Below are 22396 nucleotides of genomic sequence, written 5' to 3' on the forward strand. Positions count from 1 at the left end.
CTATCTTTTTGGTGTTGAAGTTTTCAATTCACTGTAGCTGTTTTTTAATAGGTTATTTTTTTTCAAATGTTTTTTAAACTCTGTCTGTTCTATTCATAGAGTAAAGGAAGGAAGAAAATCAATAATTGGTCCCTGGTGAGCAGGAGCTTAATTTCAACTGAGATTTCCTTGTTTGAATGCCCAAGGTAAGAGCCATAAGAGATGCTGCTTGGGAGCCAGAGAAATGGATATTGTTGGGAAGACTGTGCTCCAAAGTTTGGAGAAGCCTGGCTTGAAACTCAAGACAGACAGTTTTTCTTATGACAACTTATTTCTCTTTGTTGGTAGAAATATTGATTTTTTAAAGAAAAGCATGAGTAATGATTTCTTGTCTTGTTGAGAAAAAAATGAGTGACAATTTTGTGTCATACAATTTTTCTATATTTTTTCTGAACAGAGGAGAGAGGAAGGCTTCAAGCTTAGTGGCATAACTAGTTTGTGTAACTTTTGGTTTTGTAGATTGTAACCATATGTGAGAGAAAGGCCATTTGAAATATCTGGCGACTGTAAATGTATCACCTACTCTGTGAGATTTACTGATGGGGTATTTGGATCTCTTCCTAAAACTCTTGCTATGGAAATTTTTGAGGAATTGATGCCATACTATATACTAGCTGTATGATTTGGCATGGGGTTCTCTGCTGGCAGCATCATGAGACCGGTCCCACCTTGAAATGTTGTGATCCATGTTAGGCCTTGGTGTTTGAAAATTGTTTGTCTTTACTGGCAGATGCTGGAGGACGATCAGAGCTGCAATTAACCTATTTACCGTTAAAGCTTACGCATGACTTAGAAAAAAACCCTAAACTTTAAACCAAAAAAGCTTTAAAAGTTATAGAACAAATGACTGAATAGAGCAAATCTGGGTTTAATTAACTATAAAATTGGTTGCAAATGTTTTCAAAAACTTCTAACGTTATGGGTTGGGAAGTTGCTATTTTGGAGGCTCTCGGCAAGTGGCACAGCTCTCCGGGGAGTATGTGGGTGGTGGAAACACTGTGCTGGCGTGGGTGATGGAGCCAGGTCCCCCCCAGGAACAATGTTGCCTCCACCAAGAAGCAGCTGAGCCCGGGACCGTGCCTGGTGCTTGCCTGCACGGAGGGGTCCAGCCCCAGCCTGATGCACCTGAGTGTGTTTTAGCTCCTGTTGCTGCTTCTGCTGCTGAGAAAATTCAAATCACTTGGTGTTTCCTCACTCTGTGGAAAATCATTTCCTTGGTGAGGAAATCATTTGGTGTTTCCTCACGCAGTCGCCCCAAACCAGCATTACTGGCCTCAATGTGGACCATCCCTCCTGCACATCGCTGAACAAAGTGCACTTGACCATCAACCTAGGGACTTTGGCTCATACAAAGGAGCTGTTAGCTGCCGTCCTAGAGGCGCCCTGTATGTGTGGAGTCCAGAAGAAAGCGGAGAAGGGTGAGGTGTTTGAGGAAAGCCTGTGCTATCAAATGTTGCCACTGCTGACGTTTGGCAAAATCTTTTCCAAGGGGCTGGAACGAGGGACTAATTTTAAGAATTGATCTCCAGTTATTAGCTGCGACAGGAAGGGATGGCATAGGAAAAGAAAAAGTGTTGGTATTTCCAGAGCAGTCAGTATTTCAGATTAGGTTAGTTTATTATAGAGAAGCATCCAAAACTCTCAGCCAATCCTCAATGCTTAAACAGCTGAAACTGGCATATAATGAGTAGAAATATGGTGTATATTTGCCAATTTAGGCTGCAAATTTAACTTCTGATCCTTTCCAACATATCAATGAACAATATAAACCCAGTTTTTTGTGGCAGAAGCCTATGCAAACTGAGGGATTTCTTGGGCAGTTGAATGTTTACAAAATGTTGTGTTCGCTATCTGGGGACAATTACTAAGAAGTATTTAATTTCTCTCAAAAAATTCAGCCCTTATATAGAAAAAAGCAAACCCCTCAACCCCCTCCCCCAAACCAGTTAGGCTTTGAAAACGTTTTAATAATGCAACTGGGCAAATAATTTAAAAAATAATTTATTCAATGTATGTAAATAATGTAACAACCATAGCTCACAAAAGTAATAATTGTTTCAATTTTTTTAAACTAATATCTCTATATTTTAATTATTATCAGATAGATTAAAACATTTGATACTTGTCTTGAGTAGCTTTTGGTCAGATTTGTAGCGGCAATAATAAACTCTGTTCCAGTTCTTTGGCCCGATGAGCATACAGGCATATCATGGGAGATTTTTACACTTGTAGATTTAAAATCTCTCCCACATATGAATGTTTGTACATTATTTATTCAGCACTACTGGGTTGCAAATGCAACTGTTGCATTTTTCTTGCTGTGTGAGTCAGTAAGCTTTTCTTAGCAGTTCTGATTAATGCTTTTCCTCGTTTGTTTTCACTGGGGACAAGTCGATGTCTCATTGAGTCTCGGTGATCTTGACCCCCCTGGCACTGAGAGCTGCCAAAGCAATTTTACCCGTTGTTAGTGTGTGTCAGGGAACTCACTTCTTGCAGCCGTGGTGATCATCAAGCAGATACCATATTTTTATTATGGAGGTGACCATGTAACCTTTCAAAACTATCAGTTTATGCTGAGCCCTTAAGGCCAGTGTGCAAATGCTGGGGGGAGATGCTGCCCTGCAGGCACTGCTGCTGCTCACAGCTCTGCTGTCTGTCCTGAGGTACGTGGGTGAAGCCCCAATAAACAGAATGTGCGAGTACCTCACGGTCATCGTCGTTTTTCACAGCCTTCTGGTGAGGTGGCAAAGTTATTTCAGTTTTACAAGCGACGACAGAGGTACAGAGTCACTGCTGCCCAAATCCTCAAAGATATTTAAATAACTAGTTTCCATATGGGCATAAATAGGGACTTGAATCCTGGTCTGCCAGGTCCCACACAGGCTGCCAAAACGCCGGTCCAGCCCCAGTAGGGGTTGCCAGCTGCAAAGGATCACACAGTCACAGCACAAAGTTTGGGTGGAACGCCACAAACCCTCGCTGCAACGTGGAGGAAACCGGCGCACGAGCTGCCCTCGGCAGGGGAGGAGAGTGGGGCTGCTGCTCTAGTTAGACATCCCCTGTCTGATGCAGGTCCGGCAGATCCTTCCCACCAGCATGAGCTCCATTTTTTTTTCTTCGTAAAAGGGGGGAAATATTTGTTTCAGGGCATAAGACTTAAGTCTCAAAGGCTACATGGGTGTTGTTAGGACCTGGTAATTTTACTGTTATTGAATAAGCTGCTGATGGGGGAAATTTCCTTGTAAGGCTAGGAGCTGCAGTTCAGAAAACTTTCACTGGCCTAACAAAGTAGAAACATTTACAGACCTCATCAGGAGTAAGTAATAACTTTAATGGAGCAGTTAATTAGTTCTGCTCTTTTCAGACAGGATCATTAGAATTTAATGAGAATTAATAATTTCATAAAGCATGGAAATATATTGCCCCAAGCAAAACACGGTAACACACATTTCACAAATAGCCATTTAAATGAATGCGGTGACATTTTCTCATGTTGTTGGATGATCTATAGTATTTTTATGTAGTAACTCTAGGTAAAGTATATATTTGGCTCACATTATAAAGTGTGTTACTGTTCTAAGATACAAAGTCCCCATTGTTTGTGAATAGGAATATAAACTTAAATTCAGTGATGTAAATTTGATTCTTTATCACTGTTGGCTTTTTTCTTGAACATTTTAAAGACAAAGCTACTGATCACCTGGAAGCATCACTGAAGAGCAGCAGAATTCCTTTGCCATGTACTATAATATTCTCTTGTGTCAGATCCATCACACTACTTATCTGAGTAAAACAAGCACATTACCTGTTTGAGAATAAGATGTCATAAAAGAAGGACAGAAAATATTTATCAAAAAAATATCTTTGGAGCTATTTTAGTTTGACATCATCTGACATAATAAGTAATGTAACAAGCAACACACAAACATTACATTTAAGGGGATTATCTTTTTTTTTTTTTTGTCTAGCATTTTATGTAAATGGTTACCTACAGTTTTTGTGTCTAAACTATTGTTCATGGTATAAAAGGAGACCATTTCTCATTTGCAGATTCTGGACTAGTTTAAATTGGCCTGACTTCCAGTAACCTTCATGAGGTTGTACCAACGTATGAGAGTGGAGGATGGGGCCCAAATGCTTTGGAAGCCCTAGAAGAGAGGGGATGAAATTCCTTCTGGTTCAAGTGTCCAAAGCTATTGTATATGCCATAACCGGTGATAGCTCTTCTTCATGGAGTTTTTCCTTTGGTGCTTGAATATATAGGTAACATTCTTTATTGTATTCATTGCAAATCAAAATAGTTGACCAATAAAACTGAAAATATAATGGAAATTATGAACTGGCTTTCTGAATGTGGCCTGGACTTGCAGGCTAAACAAACATAGCGTAAAATGGAGGCAGCCGAAAAAAGGTGTTGATTCTGATCCCCAATCCTTGTAGTGTGATGCAACATATGTAAGTCTAACACAGTTAAATCAGTATAAAGCTGGTGCAATGGGGCAGAGATTCAGACTTGCATATTTTCTAATCTTATGCCTGAAAGAATTATAGCCTGGGTTAAACATGTCAGAGTGAGTAAGGGCCAAAGTGGAGCTCCCCTGCCACTGGGGCTAGGCTGTGGTACCCTATCATTAGAGCACTGTTTGTGGGGAGAGCTGCATTCCTCTTGCTGTAGCAATACCTAGCCAAAGCACAGAAAGATCAAACTATTCAGCTTTTCATGATGGTCCAACCCATTTCATTTTTTAAAACTGCAGAGCAGTAAAATGAACCATTCTTACTTGCTGGCTCTTCTGAGCAAAAAAAAAAGCAAGAGAAAATCCTGGCTCAAGCTTCAAATACATAATACGTCTCCCATCACAGATGTGAAAGAAAATTACCCATCAGGTTTTTTTTTTCAGTAGAAGTTTGTATTTAAAATGAAAAATGTGATCCTTACAGATTTTCAACAGTCAGATGAAAAACTGCTAGCAATATATATATATATATATTAAAAAAATACATATATAGGTTGAAAACTCTGCAGGAGATGAGTAATTGGAGTGAGCATTCCAAGTATTGGCCATCTAAATATGCAACAAACTGTATTCTAGTTATCTCGATTTTTTTTTAATTAACTTTTATAGTATTTAAGACTAAAAGATAGTTTTTCTCAGCCGCTTTTTCATTTTCCAAGCATTCCATCTCTTACTATAAAATCGAGAGCTACTGTTCCCATATAACAGAAAGACAATCGCTTCCAGAAAGCTGGCAAATACAAGAACATAGGAGAGGGGACAGGTGGGCAAAACAGAGCAGGGAAGACATTGTAACGGCACTGCTTATTGTATGTGTGACTGTGAAGGGTGAGATTTGACCACTACTTGGTAATTGCTGAGTCTTGGTAATTGCTGGGGACTTGAACAGACACGTGAGGTGGCAGCATTTTAAAATCCCCGGAGCCTGACGCTAGCTGTGGTACCTGTGAGCAGTGCCGGGAGCGAGAGACCTGCCTGGATCTCCCGCTGCTTTCTCTCCTCCGCTGGATGATGAGGTGGCCCAGGTTCAGCCGCAATTGTCATTTTCTGTTGCTCTTCTGCAAGAATTTTCCCTTGGTCTTCCTAAGCAAGTGGGAAGGTGAGGGAAGGAGGAGAGATCATGTCTGGTACCTCAGTTACTTCATTCCTTCCTGCTTTGGAGGGGTCGGTGCCACAAAATGACCACATGTTCCTCGTGGGAGGAGAAGCGGTGGAAAACTCCGTGCCCGCTGCCTGGCCTGGCAGGCACAGGTAGCAGGCAGCCTTACACTGCTCCTCCGGGCTGGCCCTGCTAAGGAGATTGCCGGGGTGTTCCTTTTGAAGTCTGCCTTGCACTGGTCTCCATCTTCACAGCGGTCGGGGGTGTGAAGAACAGTTGTTTTTCACTCACATAATGGGTCTTCCCTCACAATAACATATAAAGAAAGTGAATGGAGGTAATAGCTTTTCTTTCTGGTCTAACCCAGGCCTTTCCTGTTATTTTAATGTTGGTTTAGGTTTTAATTGGAGCGCAATCGGCATCAGCAGTTGTACACTTGATCATATATCATATGATCTAAAACCTAGCTACTTGATCCCTTAAGATGATTTGTATCTTACTGCTGTATTTTATTAAATATTGATGCCAAAGTTTTCTTTTCAGCATTTGCAAATCCTTTTAGTCAATTAATGGTAAAATAAAAAGCGTTCAATTTGGTGAGAGCTACTGTAATTATATTTACTTTGCAGTTTATTACCATATGTTTAAAATGTTTGTATGTTTATATTACACCTAAAAAGTTCATTAAAAGACCATTAAAGCTGCAAAGTGTAGTATTCTGAAATGAGGAAATGATGGAAGTATGTTTTCCTGCACAACTTTAAAACTCTTTAGGGAAATCAGAACTGCGTGTTAGCTGTCTGGATGCTGTATACAGCGTGTGACGAGAGGCAGGCACCTCCAAATGGGGTATAAACAAACACATGGGATGGTCTGGGAGCCACCTACGCTCATAAATTGGGAGTGCGAGAGACAGGGCTTCGTCTGAAATGCGAGCTCTCTCCAGAAGTGAAGCACCTGACTGCGGTCAGGATGGAGCTTCCTTCGTGGGGGGGGACCTGCTGCCTGCAATAAGCAGCTGTGCTGATCCGCACGCCTTCCTTTCCCCAGGGGAGAGAGACAGCGGGAAAGTGTCTGAGAGAAAGGCATATTAATGGGGAAAACTCCACAGTTCCCTACTGCAGGGAAATTTCTATTTATTTCAGGGAAAGCATAACACCCTGGCTGCTACAAGGCTGCTTATGCATTGTACATATGATTGTAATTGGATAAATGCAGGAATTGTTGGAGGAGTAGCTGCTGGACTCAAGGGCTCCTCATCTCAGGCATCACCTCCGCTGCTAGGTACGGAGATGCGCTCCTGGCCACTTTCTGTGGCTCAGGGGATCTTCCCTTCTCTGCTGAACTTCAGCACACCTTCAAAATGAAGGGGTTAAATGCCCCCAAACAGATTTGCCCTGTAGATGGGAGCTAAGAGTGTTTGAACTCCTTTCAGTCTGTGGAGAAGTAGCCTAAATCTGCTGTTCCTGTGCAAGTCCTCAATCAGGAAATGATTTTATAGAAGGGATTACTGCTGCTAACTGCAGGGGCATCATAAAACCAGTGATCCCTACTCCACCTCTGGAAAGAGAGGCTGGAGGTAGAGAGAGAGTTTCAGGCTGTGCTTCCCAAATGGATACAGGTACTCATGGCAGCCCCAAGGAAACCGAGCAGCCACCGCAAGCGGTGAGATTGAAGAACTGCTCATGTCCTCAGTGTACTTCTCTAGCAGAGGGCTAAGCACTGTTTGCTCTTTAATGAAAGATTAAATTCTCTTACATGTTTCAAGAGAGGCTCGGAAGGCAGGCAAGAAGCACATAAACCTAGCTTTGATTTGACCTTCCCTGTTCTCCCTTTCTTTTTGTTCAGGAGGATCTTCAAATTTGTATATCCTGAAGCTTTTGCATGGTCTCAGTCTGGATCCAGGTTTGAACTCTGGGGCTACCATTCATCTCAGCACAAGAAAAACTTCACAGTGAAAGTTCCTGCTGCTCCACCTCACGTAGCTACACTGCTGGCTTTTCCCCTTGCATGAGTTGCTTGGAAAACTTTTGCCTGGTGTCCTGGCTAGGAACTATTGGACCTGACTAAAGTTTGTGAGACTGGGAGCTATTTAAATAATAGAGGATTTCAGCACCACTTTAAAATGCTGTTTTCATGAGCACATAAATCCCATTTAGCAGTATTTTTGTCAAACTGCTACTTTATGTGATGTTCCCTATGTGATGGTATATGATACAAGCCTAAAATTTATACTTCGGTGTTTTTTAACTTCAACTTCTGGCTGAGTTCTTCAGCTGGTGTGGATTCATGTAGCTCCCTTGGCTTTAGAGGAGATGTGATGATTTACATCATCTAGAAAGAGGGTGCCTCTTTCTAATATTATTTCCTTGGGTCTTTTTTATGTGGTATTTTTCTGTCATTTCATTTTTCATTCTTTTACCAAGAATCTTAAATGTTTCCCTGTAAACATTAAAAATCCACTTGTGCCTTTGGCATCAAATGTAACAATAGAACTTGTTTTTACATCTCTCCATGGTACAATATAGAGGCATTGCCAAAAGCTATCCACTATCATTACAAACATGGGAATGGAAGACATATATAAACATAGAAGTGTAACCTCTTTCTCCAATAAGAGTTTATAATAGCAACAGTGAACTTGACCCAGTGCATTTCCTGTAGGGATAAGGTGACCTGCAGGGGTTAATGGCCCGTGGCTTTGCCTTGGGCTATCATCTCACCCAGCCAGTGATTAATCCTGGAGAAATGCCCTTTGCTCCCATCATTATCCCTTAAATGGAGCCTTTAGAATTCAAAATGATTTTGGAATGGAATTTACCACTGCCCTGCACTCCATTCATTGCAAGGAACTTTACTGTAACTGCATGTCACACTTGCATAAATAACCTTCAGAGTGAAAAAAAAAAAGAAAGATGAAAGGACTGGCCCAGAGAAAGGGAATAAAACTCCAGTGCAGGCTACCACTGCCAGTAATATTCCAACAGCAGGGTGATGCAATACCGGGAGGATACATCTGCCGCAGCAAGTGGAGGTAATCAGAAAGTCCTAAAATATTTACTGTAGGTAAGAATTGTCATGTGCAAGCATTTACTAACTGTAGCATATTTTCAGGCAGCAGTGTATTATGTTTCTGTTTGTTTACTTAGCTGGTTCCCAGGCATATTCTTGAGAAACTAGGTTCTCTTCATAAACAGGACGGCAAGGTCCTTGCACTGGAAACACATGGTCTGAAGAAGAGCTGTCAAAGGAACTGGGTTATTCCCTTGGATAGGCAGAGTGCAGAAAAGACTGCTAGTGTCAAGGTAGCATTCTGAATCAAAACCAGAAAGCTTCACCTCACCTGCTGCACTCTTCTGCAGGTCTATCACTTGCAAATAGTATCTGCTAGCATAGCAGCTCAGGTACTTGTAGAGCATATTGCTTATATTTTATTCCTGAGAAGGCAGTAAAATCTGTTATAGTATAGCAGTCTGCACTCTCAGCCAGTTCTATACTGCCCTCTTACACCATCTGATGTTGGTTTCACACCTGGCTATATTAAGATAAACATGCCCGGTACACAAGGCTGTAGAAGCAATTCAGTTTACTTACTGGTTTTTATCTTTTAATAGACACAATTTTTCTCATACACTGTTTCAATCAAGGAATGTTCCAAATAGGAAGTTATTCAAGATCAGTGCTAGACAACCAGTTTAACATAACCATTAATACACTGGTGGCTAAAGTCCTCAATGCCATCCTTGCAGGCTCCCATGTCATCTGCACTGATCACACCCCCACCTCATCAGGAAACATATTCCTACTGTATTTAGAATCATTTTGCATGTGGAGCCATGTCATCTGTTGCATGTGCTGGGTCTGGTGATAGTGGTCATCGGGTGTGTGGTTGTATTTTGATCCTAGTTAGGGCCATTTTTATTCAGTAGCATCTTGCATACTAATTTTTTACTTTATTGTGGATTAGCCTCAGGCAAGGCAACCTATAGTGCCTGCAAAGTGGAAATGTTCTCCAGTTGGTTCAGGGTTATCAAAGACAGAGTATGGGATGCTCTCCAATAAGCTGCTCACTATTCCTCTGGTGAGCACGCAGCAGAGTGAAGCAGGGTTGTCCAGCTCTGGAAGCCAGCCCTGGCTCCTGAGCACTGTACCTGTGTTGTGCTTGTCTGCCAGAAGACAAGGTGCAATATAGAGCACCTCATAAGCAGAGATGGTCATGGTCTTCTCTCTTACTCTTCCAACGAGTGAACCCAAATCAAGACATTCACGGAAACTGGGCTTCCACACTGTGCCAGCGTACCCTTCAGGTGGTGCCAGCAGCGGTTTCTGGTAAGTATGGGTGATGGTGTGGCCCTTCTCTGAACCCTTATCTCACTTGCTTGCCGATAAGCCTGAGATGGAGCCTGGTCTCCAGGCTGTGTGGAGCCCTGGTCTCAAATCTATGAACGAGAACTTGGTGGATCTGTGGCTGAAGGTACAGTGCAGGTCAGCATAGGAGGAATGTATATGCTGAACAGCTTTAACGTTTGAAGCCGAGACCTTTATATACTTTGGATTTAGTTTTTAACATTTACTCCAGCTCCTCTCCTTCTGCAGTAGCCAGAAAAAGCCATGCTGCTATGCTATGGCTTTCTGTTGCTGCTGGACCAGCTGGCAGCAGCGCCCAGAGAGAAGTGCGGTTCCTAGGTTTGGGGACCAGGACTCTGCGGTCCTGTGCTGCCTAAGTTCCTGCTCTGCACTGTGCCAGTCAGACCTGACACAGGGGCAGATAATCCGAATGTGGTTCTTGGGCTTGCTACCCTTCTTTCTTGATAACAATCTCAGTAACCTCGCTTGTATCTCACCCTCCATTCATGGTGTCTCAAATTCTAAAGTGGCTGGAGGATGTGTCACACTGTGCAAGGATGCAAGACCTCTTGGGATATTGTTTGAGAGCTGTATCAACCACAGGGTGCAATGTGGACTCTGGAGCTGCCTCTCTCTAACCCACTCCCTCATATTTTGAAATATTTTCCTTAAATTCTCTTCATATTCCAAAATCAAGCTAAAGCCCTGAATATATTTTTGTAACCTGCCTATTAAGTCAGCATTAATTGTAGATAAATATTTACCACTAATCATTTGAAATAACATGGAAAAGGAAAAAAAAGCAAGAAATGTATTTTTTTTTTCATGATGCCTGAAAGAGGCATTAACTGTGTTTGTGATATTTGGGGTTTTTTTAATAAGGTTTATCTTCCTGCTTATTTTTCATCAAGATTGTAAACATTATAAAATGTCGGTTTAATTATCAATACTTACATAACTCCAATGCCTATAAGATTTTTGGGAGAAGTCTTTGCATCTTTGTTAAGAGAAAGCTGCTATTCAACATAGGAGATTCCTAGTACATTCTTTAGCAAAACCAGGTATCAGAATAGATGCTTACATATATACATAAACATAAGTGTATGAAAAGAGGAGTGCATGTCTTTACTGATGGGAATCATTTCAGTTCTGGAAATCAGAAGAAAAAAGCTTACAGTTAAATTTTTTAAGTGTTGCAGCTGTTAGGAAAAAAGGAATTTTGTCTGAAAATGAGAGTTCTGATTCTGTTTTACTGGGAAGGAGAAACAGTAATAAATTGTATCATGTTTACAAGCACCTGTACAAAGTGTTGCCATATGTGTAAAACCTCAGGGCAGGCAGAGCCAGTACTGTAGCTGGGACATCCATCCTCTGTGCTGTTTTGTGGGAGGAAGTGTCTTGTCCCCACTTTGGGACTGGGATAGGCAGTCTGGGATGGGACCAGTGCTACCGCCTTCACTGTAATCTGAGATTATCAAAATTGAGTTTATGTCATGTTGTTTACTTAAAGACAATTAAATTCCTGGCTGGTTTCATATCTTTTTTTCTACTATACTAGCAGGTATGAGAAAACATTGAAAACAAGCATATGCCTGAAAAGAATTCTTTACAAATTCTGTTAAATTCTCCCAACTGTTTTCATTTTACCATCAGCTTTAGAGCAGTGTTTCATTGTGTATGTGGCAGGAATCAGGCACCATGGAACCTGAAACCTGAATGAGACCTCTACATTTTATTAGGGTATAAATAATGGTAATAATTTGATGGGGCTTCTTGAATAACACAACAGAATGGGGTTTGGTTTACAGCATCGCACCTTGCCCTGTCTGTAGGGCTAGTGTTGCAGATTGCTTTCCCACAGATTGGCTCCTGCCAGTAAGAAGGTCATAAATGCCCACCTTAATCACTGGCTACATTTAAAAACCCCAGTTTAATCCCTATATAGGGTGCCATGTACTTCTCAAGATGCAAGTTAAAGAACTTAAAAGAGTGGAAAATATGTTCTTATTAAGGTGTAGTTGAGGGTCTCATTTGATAATACAGGGGCTGGGACAGAGATCTGCTCCCAAGCATGTTAATCGGTAAAGGGAGCAAAGCCAGTGGTTGGTTCCACAGCACCCCTCTGCTGAGACACTGGAGGGTCCAGGACTCATCTAAAATCCCTTTTCTTTTATAAAGTAATTTTCTTTTGTTTAAAACAGGGGCAGGGGAGGGGGAGAAAAGAGAAAACTTCTTAAAACTTGAAAACAGAAAGTTTTGTAGCATGATTATTACTTTTTTAAACAAGGCATTGTTTCTAGCCAGCTCCATAGGTTGGAATTCATGAAACGTACCAATGGTATGGCACATGGATGGCTGTGGACTTCAAGCACTTACTCTGCCTCCTTCTCTTGCCTCCACTCACAAAGAATTCAAACACAAAATATTACTCAGGGCAATATAGAATGGAAAACTTCATTGATCTGAGTAATATTGTGCCCTTTCACTTCCAACACTGTAGCTGATCATCATGACCTTTCCTTTTCTTAAGGGGAGGTATTAGAAGACACGTTGCCTTTGCTGGCACAACCAAATTGACTGCTTGCTAAGTCACTTGGTAGACACGTTCTCCTGTGGCAAAGTAACATCTCCGTGCCCATTCCCTGGTACAGAGGTCCTTAGGCACAACAGAAGGGGACAGGAATGTACAGCGAAGCTGTGCACCAGAGATCCCTTCAGCGTATCCACATAGCCAGTGACCATGTGTATTCCCCAGACAACTTTTTCAATGGAAGAAGAGCAAATGGCCTTCTGGAGTAATTCTTGTTTGCAGGTATTTGAGTGCAGCTGTCAAGTAAGGGCAGTGGAGCCAGTATTGTTCCACAGAGACTTGTGGCATCGTGGCCGTGATGCAGCCATTTATCATCAGCCTCTGTCATTCCCAAACCGGGGCCTCTCACATGATAACACAGAGCGCCGCCGCTCCTTTACTGACTTGGTCCCTGGTTAATCAGTTTGTTCAGGTTTTGAATGCTGTATTCAAGCATATTTTTAACAATGAAAAGCTCTCTGTGCTAAAAGAAAGGTCCTACGTATTTGAGTCACATTCTTTTCTTTCCAATCGTTTCAGGTTTTGTGTCACTTGATTTGTACTAGCTGTGGCTCATTATGAGAAGTATTTGTCAGTGTGGACACTAAGGCACGCACAGCCCTACATGTGAAATTTAATTATGGGCATGGGAATTTCCTGTCCATTCCCTTGAAATATTGTTGCTTAAAACTTGATAGAGTGAAGGTTTTGCAAATTGAAAGAGAGAACCATGAAGGAAGATAGACAGAGGAACAGACAGAGGGGTCCAGAGATGTCTGATGTCTGGGGACTGAAGAAAAAAGCCAGGTTCCTTTAGGAGCAGTGAATGACCTTGGAGCTATTGGAACACAGAAAAAAGAAGACACCCTGAAGGCACAGAGGGATACAGGACAGAGTCTGATGACAAACACTGAGGGATGGGTCCTCAAATTGGACTGAGAGAGAAAAAAGGGCTTGGAGGGGAGAAAGAAAGAAAGTTAGGTTAGGGCTGGAGGAGTCTTCTGGCCAAGGAAACTTTAAATCAGAGATTGTGAGCATAGGATGCACATGCTGGTATCGCAGTGCAAGGCACTTTGAAAAGCTAGGGGATAAAATTGGCATAATTTTTATTTCATAGATGTGCTCTGCCTCTCCTGTCTCATTAGAAAGGTTTGAGCAAGTGCCAGCTACATGGCAAAGGCTGAGCCCTGGTCACTAGTGTGCAGCCTGACGAGACAGAGAGACTTTGCCTCCTGTAAATGAAGCCATTTGCTGGGAACCCCCCTGCACGTGCAGTGATGCAGTTTATGTGTCTCTGAGAGGAGGATTATACACAGTGGGGAAATCTTTCCTTACAGGTGGGCAAGCGGCATCATCATTGTCACGTAGGAGTTTTGTTAGGTGGGGACTATATTAAGCATTTCCTAAGTATTCAGGGATGCTGACTGCGGAATCCAGTCATGCTACAGAACTTTGCTTCGTCTTTTGAACTCTCATTTAAGAAAAAACCCTGCAGTGTGTAGTCCCCTGTGCTCAATTTGGGTTATTATACCATGGCCACCGTTTCTGCCCGCACACTCTGTAACCTACCTGGCGCAAGTAACGCGTCTCTCCCTCTCCTCCTGGGGAGCACAGCCCTGACCTTTAGCTCCATGCTGGCCACTGTGGGGTTTCCCCAGTGACAGACCATCAGCCCTACCATGAGCATCATCACATATAGGAACATGGGGCAGAGATGGTCTTTCTTGGAGAGAAAGAGATGGTAGCAGGTGTCGTGGTTTAACCCCAGCCAGCAACTAAGCACCACGCAGCTGCTCACTCACTCCCCCCCCATCCAGTGGGATGGGGGAGAAAATCAGGAAAAGAAGTAAAACTCCTGGGTTGAGATAAGAACGGTTTAATAGAACAGAAAAGAAGAAACTAATAATGATAATGATAACACTAATAAAATGACAGCAGTAGTAATAAAAGGATTGAAATGTACAAATGATGCGCAGGGCAATTGCTCACCCCCCGCCGACCAACACCCAGCCAGTCCCCGAGCGGCGAATCCCTGCCCCCCCCTTCCCAGTTCCTAAACTAGATGGGACGTCACATGGTATGGAATATATCGTTGGCCAGTTTGGGTCAGGTGCCCTGGCTGGGCATGAGAAGCTGAAAAATCCTTGACTATAGTCTAAACACTACTGAGCAACAACTGAAAACATCAGTGTTATCAACATTCTTCACATACTGAACTCAAAACATAGCACTGCACCAGCTACTAGGAAGACAGTTAACTCTATCCCAGCTGAAACCAGGACAGCAGGTAACTCTCGTTCCTGCTACAGCATCACAAGCAGCTCCAGCACTATAAAAGAAGGGATTGAGGCTCACAAAGGAATTGAGGCCCCCTTAATTATCACTCTCTTTCTGCCTTCTCTAAATCCATTCCTGGTACAGCTTCAGGAAGGAGTCAAGGAGCGCTGCTAGCTGCAGTCTGACGGCTAACGGCAGCGTGTTCATCAGAGGAGCCTGAGGTATGTTTGCAAAGTTCTCAGGTATTTTTCTCTGCCTACCAGCATGATGCCTGTCACAGTCACTCACTGGCTGCTTTTCACCAATGGACATTCAACAGATTTCGGCCAAGCTTCGTGACGGTGCTGTTGTCACTCGTGGTGCAGCTACAGAGAGCTGGATGTTACCTCCATGCTCTTGGGAGGGAAACTGTCAAAACACCGGCAGACAGTAGAGTTGCTGCATTGTCTTCCTGAGTCTGCAGATGGTGTGAAAATAGGGACCTCTCATCTCAGCAGAATGCTAAAATCTGAAACCTAATTATGACAGCTGCATTTGCGTTAACTATTTCAGTACCTGAGCATTTTAGCAAAATATTCGAACCATGAGCTTTTACTAGATGTAGTTGCCTATCAGTTCTCTCTCTGTCATGAAAATGACTTCCAGTTCAAAAGATAACTTTCAGCTTCCACCCTGTTAACTTCTAACACTGTTTTCAGTTGCCAGTATACATTGGCATGGTGGAAACTGAAAACATAGATCCATACATTTAATTGAATATTGAGAAAATACAGAGCTTTCCTGTATTGATTATATTGCTTATTTTCCTGGTTAGGACGGTAGAAGTCCTTGCTCCCTTGACTTGGACTATGGAGAAGGTATGCTAGGTCAGCAGCAGTTCTTTTGGAGGGCATCTTCTGGAGCACATCTGTTCTGTACTCAATTGCATGGCCAGACCTACAGCTGAGGAGCTTTTCAGTACCACTTTTCTAGTCACTGTCATTGAATTACTATACGAAGAATACAAATAACTGAATATTCATTTGGCTATGGGGACAATTTTGCACCTTTAGAATGTGAGATGCAGCTGAATTTCAGCTAATACACAGAAACTTAAGATATATTTAGAATCAAAGATAACTCTCTTCAAAGTTAAGATTGTTTTTCCCTTTGAACAACTGTCTTGCTTTATAACTTTATCTACAATCAAATTTAAAGACCTTTACATAAGTGTAAGCATTATTTCTGGAGAAAGTAGAATGTGAAGTGTTTGCAATAGGAGGCGTTAGTATATCCAGCTGATGGATGGAAATAAAATCATACAACTGCATGGAATATTTCTCTGTTTGTTTTTTGGTTTGGGGTTTTTTTTCAGTGTTATCAGCCATTGGACAATAGGATAAAAATATAAAACCAGACATATACTTGAAAGCTAAGTCTTATTTGCAACTTATTTTAACTTAACGCTACCACCATAGTTTCCTTTGTTTGGTGCTGGAGTCATATAGTCTACTGATGTACAGATAATGTCACAGTCCCAAAGTAATAGCTTTCTGTTTATAGCATACTGAAAGAACAATTGTTAGGAAATGAAAACTTCAGAAAAGCCTGAGCCCTGAGATAAAATAATGCAAATACCTTACTTACCCGTATCTTGTTAGAATCCAAAAAGCAAAGGTATATTTCATATTGATAGCAAGTTATGAAAGCATCTCTATCAACTTAGTTGCAGTCTAAGAACTCTCACGCTTTTAAGGAGAGTGAGAAGGGCACCCCATGAGAGAGCCACTGAGACAGAAGACTCGATAGATGAGGATGTCAGGACTAAGTAGAGAAGAGCAGGAAAGAGCAGCTCACTGCAGGCTGCAGTAGCTGGTAGAGTGGGGATGGGGTCAGAGGAGAGAGGAAAAGAGACAGGGAAGAATAAAATGCTTAACTGTTATTTGTCCAAGGATAATGCTGGGGTAAAATATATAACCGTTAGTGAGATTCTGACAGATTTACAAGCATCAGACAAAACTGACTCACTTGCTATCAGCTGTGACTATATAAAGCATGCTGCTCCAACTAAATTGGCAAAAGGAAATAAAAAATGAATGGTTTGCACATAAAGAGCTAAATTTTATGTCAATTCACCATATGTCCTTTGCCACCTCAAAGACATGAAGATCTGAAGAGCGTAAATATGCAAAAAATGCTGGCCAGGTTGTGCATTTTTAATATTTCCTAGTTCTTCCACAAGTACAACACTCTTGCAGCAGGTCTGACTTGCAGCAGGTCAGCTGCATTGATTGCAGAATTCTGCCACCGACAGACAGCAAAATACAGATCATTTATGGGTCCCTTCTTCTTCTTTTTGGAGCATGCGATTTACACGGAGAAAGGCAAGTCAGCTTGTGGATATTCATTCAATTAGGAGACTGTTTCCAGGGAACATACTTAGCTCATAAACTTTTGGAGTAGGGACTGTCTTTTGTTCTGTGTCAGTGCCAGGTGGCCTTGGTCTCTAAACAGGAGTTCTGGTTGCGCTAATAATAAATAATCTTTAAAGATTATAGTAATTCTTGATTTGGAGGTGACAAAGAGGTGCAGAAAGTAAGCCAGTCATCTATAAAAATCCAGCCTAGGCTGGCTTAGCCTTTTCAGTGCTGTGAGCCAAATGTCAGCTTCGGGGCACCTCTGTAAGCCGATCTCTGGAGCTCCATCGGAGCAGGGTTCTCCTCCGACACAGGTGGGCTGACAGTTTACAGAGTAAGTGTTTGGGCATGTGGAGGTGCTCGGGGAGGTAATATGCCAGCTGACACAGTCCTGGCAGCCAGCTCTGACTCACGAGCTGCTGCTTTGATCTGGCCTTTTCATTGCACTCATGAGAGCTGCTCCATTTTTTTCAAACATGTTGATAAATTTCTCATTTTCCCCTGTATTTGCATAACTTGTGTAATCACTATGAGGGGACTTGAGAGTTCTTTGTAAGTATTCCATAATCCGTGCTTGGGAGTTGTGTCATCTTGATTAGGTGTGATCATGTAAGGTCTTGCGATTAAAGTTTTGTTTCTGTTCCTTGGCTGAATGAGAATTGAGACACTTAGGGCAGAAGCGTAGATGCCAGCAGCACTGCCTTCCTGCCCACTCTGTCAGGGCAAATACCACATTTTCAGGTGCAATCTTCTAATATTAATCTTCAGTGAACAAGCTTTCAGTATAAACAGGCAGTGGGATATTAATTACGAGTCAGCATGAACGAAATAGGTGTCAGTCATATACTGTAGGCAATCACTTGTTAGAGAAATGCACAAATGTATAACACTCAATTGTTCATTTGCTTTTGTGTAAGAATAAGACCACAGCTGAGCTACAGTCTTCATGTTAGCACACAAAAGACGTGCAATAGGGTCAAGTAATACATGTATGCATATAAATTATATTATATTGCAAAAATGATGTTTCTGTTTCTCTTTGAATTGATTATTTAAAAAAAACCATAAATGGGCCAGGAATTTGCAAGGAAATTAAACTGTATAGTGCGCAAGTTGTGTACAGTTTGGAAACGTAGTAAAGTGTAAGGCTGAATACAGAACCTTTTTTTAATTACAAAGTGATGAAGGGCTAAAATCAGAGCAAGAAGAAGAGACCCTTATAAAGAGGGGCACATAATTCATAATACATTCTAAGATTTGTGTGGAAAACTGAGGGTTAGCCTGAATGGCCAGCAAAAGCTGGACCACACACAAGGTTCAAAGACAGAAAGACCGAGCTACCTTCACTCAGTATCTATGGAAAAAACATTAGCAATACCTTTATCTACTCATGGAAACACATCATGCTAATTTGCTCTGCTCTGCTCCACCTCTTAAACCACAAGTTTTGGTTTAAAGTTGCTGCAGTCACTCTCAGAAGCCTGTATGGCTCTGGTTGTCCCTTTTGTTTTTTTTGAGCTATGCTCTGACAGGTTGTCCCAACAAGCATGAGACTTCAGGGGAGCCCCTGGCCAAGGTCACTGTTCCAAGAAGGACGTGAGGCCATGAACTTCGCGGCTGTCAGAGGTAAGAGCGTGTGTTGCCTCCCCAGCCAACTGCTTCCAGTCTTACTCTCATCTCACGTGAATGTGAAGAAATGTAATCACACCCATTTACCACCAAGGGAAAGAAAGAAAAAAGCCCTTACTTGTGGTCAAAGGGAGCAATCGGGTAACATGTTTTAGCATCTAATAAGACAAGACCTAAAAAAAAGAGTTACTCATGTACTTGACCTGAGTGGTTAACCAAAAATCAGCCTCATAAGAGTATTTTGTTGAAATAAGAAATTGCTGGTGGAATCACGTAATTCTTTGATGCTGTTATGATTCTTTTCAAAGGTTGTGCACAGAGAGTCCTGATCCCAGAATGCAGCAGAAATGTGACAGTAAGGACCTGTACTTTTTTCTGTAGCTCCAAGTTGTTTATTAGCCCTTTCTATTTCCTGTAAAAAGGGAATTCCTTTAACATAAAAGTCACTTTTACACAGTCACTAAGCCTGCCATACAGTTCATTTTCCTACTGCATATGTTTGACATCTGTAAGAAATATTGTTGTACATGGTTTGAATATACAGCCCACCACTCAAGCCATGCAGAAAATCTGAAGGAGATGGCAGAAGCTCAAGACATCTGAACAGAACTTTTACTGTTAGAGAGGTACGTGGGGTTTCAACCAGAATGATCCTGATTTGCTAAAAAAGAAACAAAAAAAAAGATAAAGTATTTCTGTCTTAAACATTTAATGGTGGGCTCAGTCACTGTGTTACAGAGCGGAAGCAGCGGGGCTGAACAGCAAATGTTTCAGCAATGCAATTGCAGTCTCTCAAATGTTTAAGGATGGGAAAAATTCTGTTATTTCCTCCTGTGCTCTGATACCTTAAGAACAATAGGAAAACATCAATTTTCATTTTTAATTTGTCAGTAACTTTCCTGTCTTCGAGGTTAAAGCAAATATATCATCCTCTATTTTTTTTTCTAATATGCATCAGAAATTTAATCTATTAGTTTTTACTGATCTCTTATTTAGGGAGATAATTATCTATATGTAAATTTTATTCTTTATTTGAAAAAACACTTCCCTATTTTTAATTTTCTTTAAATGATAAGAGAAAGACAATATAAAACAATTTAAAAAATTATAGAGACAATATAAAACCAGACAGGACTACCACAGAGCTCTGCAGACATCAAATCCCTGAGTAGGATTCTCTGTCCTGGCCTCAGAGCAGATTACAGCTGCGGTATTAAAGGCCAGTTCCCAAGGGTCTTTCCTCCCACATAAATTAACTGGAAAGCGGCGGGGGGGTGGGGTGGATGACAAAGGTGGGCATTGGCACTGTTGGGAGAACTGATCTGCTTCTATCTGGATGGAGTAGTTAGAAAACTGCTTAAGGATTTAAATTTAAGGACACAGTCCTGTAAGGTACTTCTCTCTGGGAGTTGTGTTGGCTGCCCAGAAGATAGGAATCTGGAGGGAGGAGGAGATGAAAGGCTCTGTCACCGCCTGGAATATTCTTTGTGGGATAAATTTTCTACGTGAACAAAACCATGAAATCTCATTGTTCATGACAGGTATGGTCTTCAAAGGTTGTCTGGCCAGTATAATATAAAATGAAAAACCTAAATTGGTCTCCTAAGTTGCCAAGGACCTGAAATAGTCCTCTTGTAGTACAAGGCACGTATTCCACATTGTAAGGATTTTGCAGAGATCAGATATTAAGCCAAATCCTATCTTCTGCTGGTTTACTGCTTAAAGAGACACCTGGCAGAGTTCTGCCTTCTCCAGCCAACCCTGAGCAGTTTCAGCAATGCTTTCAAAATGGTGTGAGTGCCAGAGGCAATACAAAAGCATATTGACTGCTAAACCCAGGTTTGTTCCTGCCAAAATATAGCATGGATACAACCACAGTAAGCAAAGACAACTTGAGGTGATAGTTTGCAGGCACCTGATCTTTGCCATTTGGCTCATCACGCCTAAGCCTGAATGCAGCTGGGGTTACTAAACACTGTGGATGTAGCCAGCAGGACTATTCAGCAGAAAGTGGGTGGAATCACTGTTATCAGCCCTGCTGATGGCTTTTTTTCGACTTTTCTGCTCTAACCCTGCCCATCCCAATCCTTTCCTGTGGGATGAGGAAGAGGAGTCATAGAAACTGTTAGCAGAACAGCATAGATGCTGCATATTCTAAAGCTTCCATGCCAGCCCCCGTATTTAAACAAGGTTCCTGTTTTTACAGGTGAAGTATATTGATTCCTCTGCTTTGGGAAAGGTCTTTTAGGCAACTAACAAAGGAGGCTGTTAATTACAAAGAGGTAGTTCTACAGGGCGTACTTTGCAGGTTGTAGGTGACAACTGTCTTTTCTCAAGTAATTTCTAGCTCCATTAATTACAAACTACTAATCTAACAGAGTCCTGTGGAGTGTTAGTGAGAGATGGAGATGGAGCCCTCCCCAGACCACTGGTTCCAGTCAGTGTGGCAGCCTGTCCCAGGTCCTTTTTTTTTTTTAGCACAGAGAAGAAAAGAGTAAAGAGGGAGGGACAGGAGGAGAGGAGGAAAAAAGGAGAAAGCTAGCAAGGAAGCACTGATCGGGTCAACATCTGCCCTCCTGCAGCAGGCTGGGGTCTCCAGTATCAGTTTGCCAGCATCTGTAAAATCGTGTTACATCTTTTTGTTAATTTTTAAAGTACGTTCTAATTATTTATCATGCCTTTTGATAGATCAGAAAGTACGCGTTGTGTTATAAAAATGCTGGAAAGAGTAAGCGAATTAAAATGAGACAGCTGTTCCAGGCTTTTCCAGCCTCCCAAGAAGACCTCTCGGACTGCAGCACTCTGCACGCTGCTTTTCCCTGGCATGGGTCCACTGTTTGTGTCACAGCCAGACAGCTTGCATTAGAGTTTGGCCTGAATGTGAAAAAGCCCTGTTATTTGAATTTATTTGAGAAATATGGAGTCGCAGTTCGGGTTTTAAAGCTTTTTAATCAGTAAAAGGTTAGGACGGAAAATTCAGTATAGCTGTTACTGCTGAATTCGGCCAGGGCTTGGAAGGTGGATGTTCAGCAAGTGCTTACAGCAGCCTTCATCCTTTGAGGGTGATGAGCACCCTCCAGCCCCCTGGCTTCCCTGAGAGCAAGTGTGCAGTCTCTCCTAGCGCTAATGTTGTATGATAGCTTAAATTTACAACTCGGGAGGGTAAGTGCCTGCCTGTGACCCAGCACTATCTTACAGCTGTCGACAGAGCATCATACTCAGAGGGGTCTGATGCCAGGTGAAATGCAGAGCAAGTCTATTTCCCACCAGTCGAGTTATATCAGAGCAAAGATCAGAATCGAGCCCAATGTGGAAAAACTTTCTAGTAAGTGTAAAGAGGTTGTAAGTCTTATTCAAGCTGCAATTGAGATGTGGAAGTTTTATCCTGAGCCTGGCATCTGGCTGCTTTGGGTGCTGAAGCTGTCTTAAAAATTACCTAAGGACTCCCTCACATGAGTATCTCTCACCAAACACTTTTCTACCGCTCGGTGAACTGCAAATTAACACTTGAAACTGCACACTC

The sequence above is a fragment of the Buteo buteo genome, chromosome 2, assembly GCF_964188355.1.
Source record: "Buteo buteo chromosome 2, bButBut1.hap1.1, whole genome shotgun sequence".
Taxonomy (NCBI): Eukaryota; Metazoa; Chordata; class Aves; order Accipitriformes; family Accipitridae; genus Buteo; species Buteo buteo.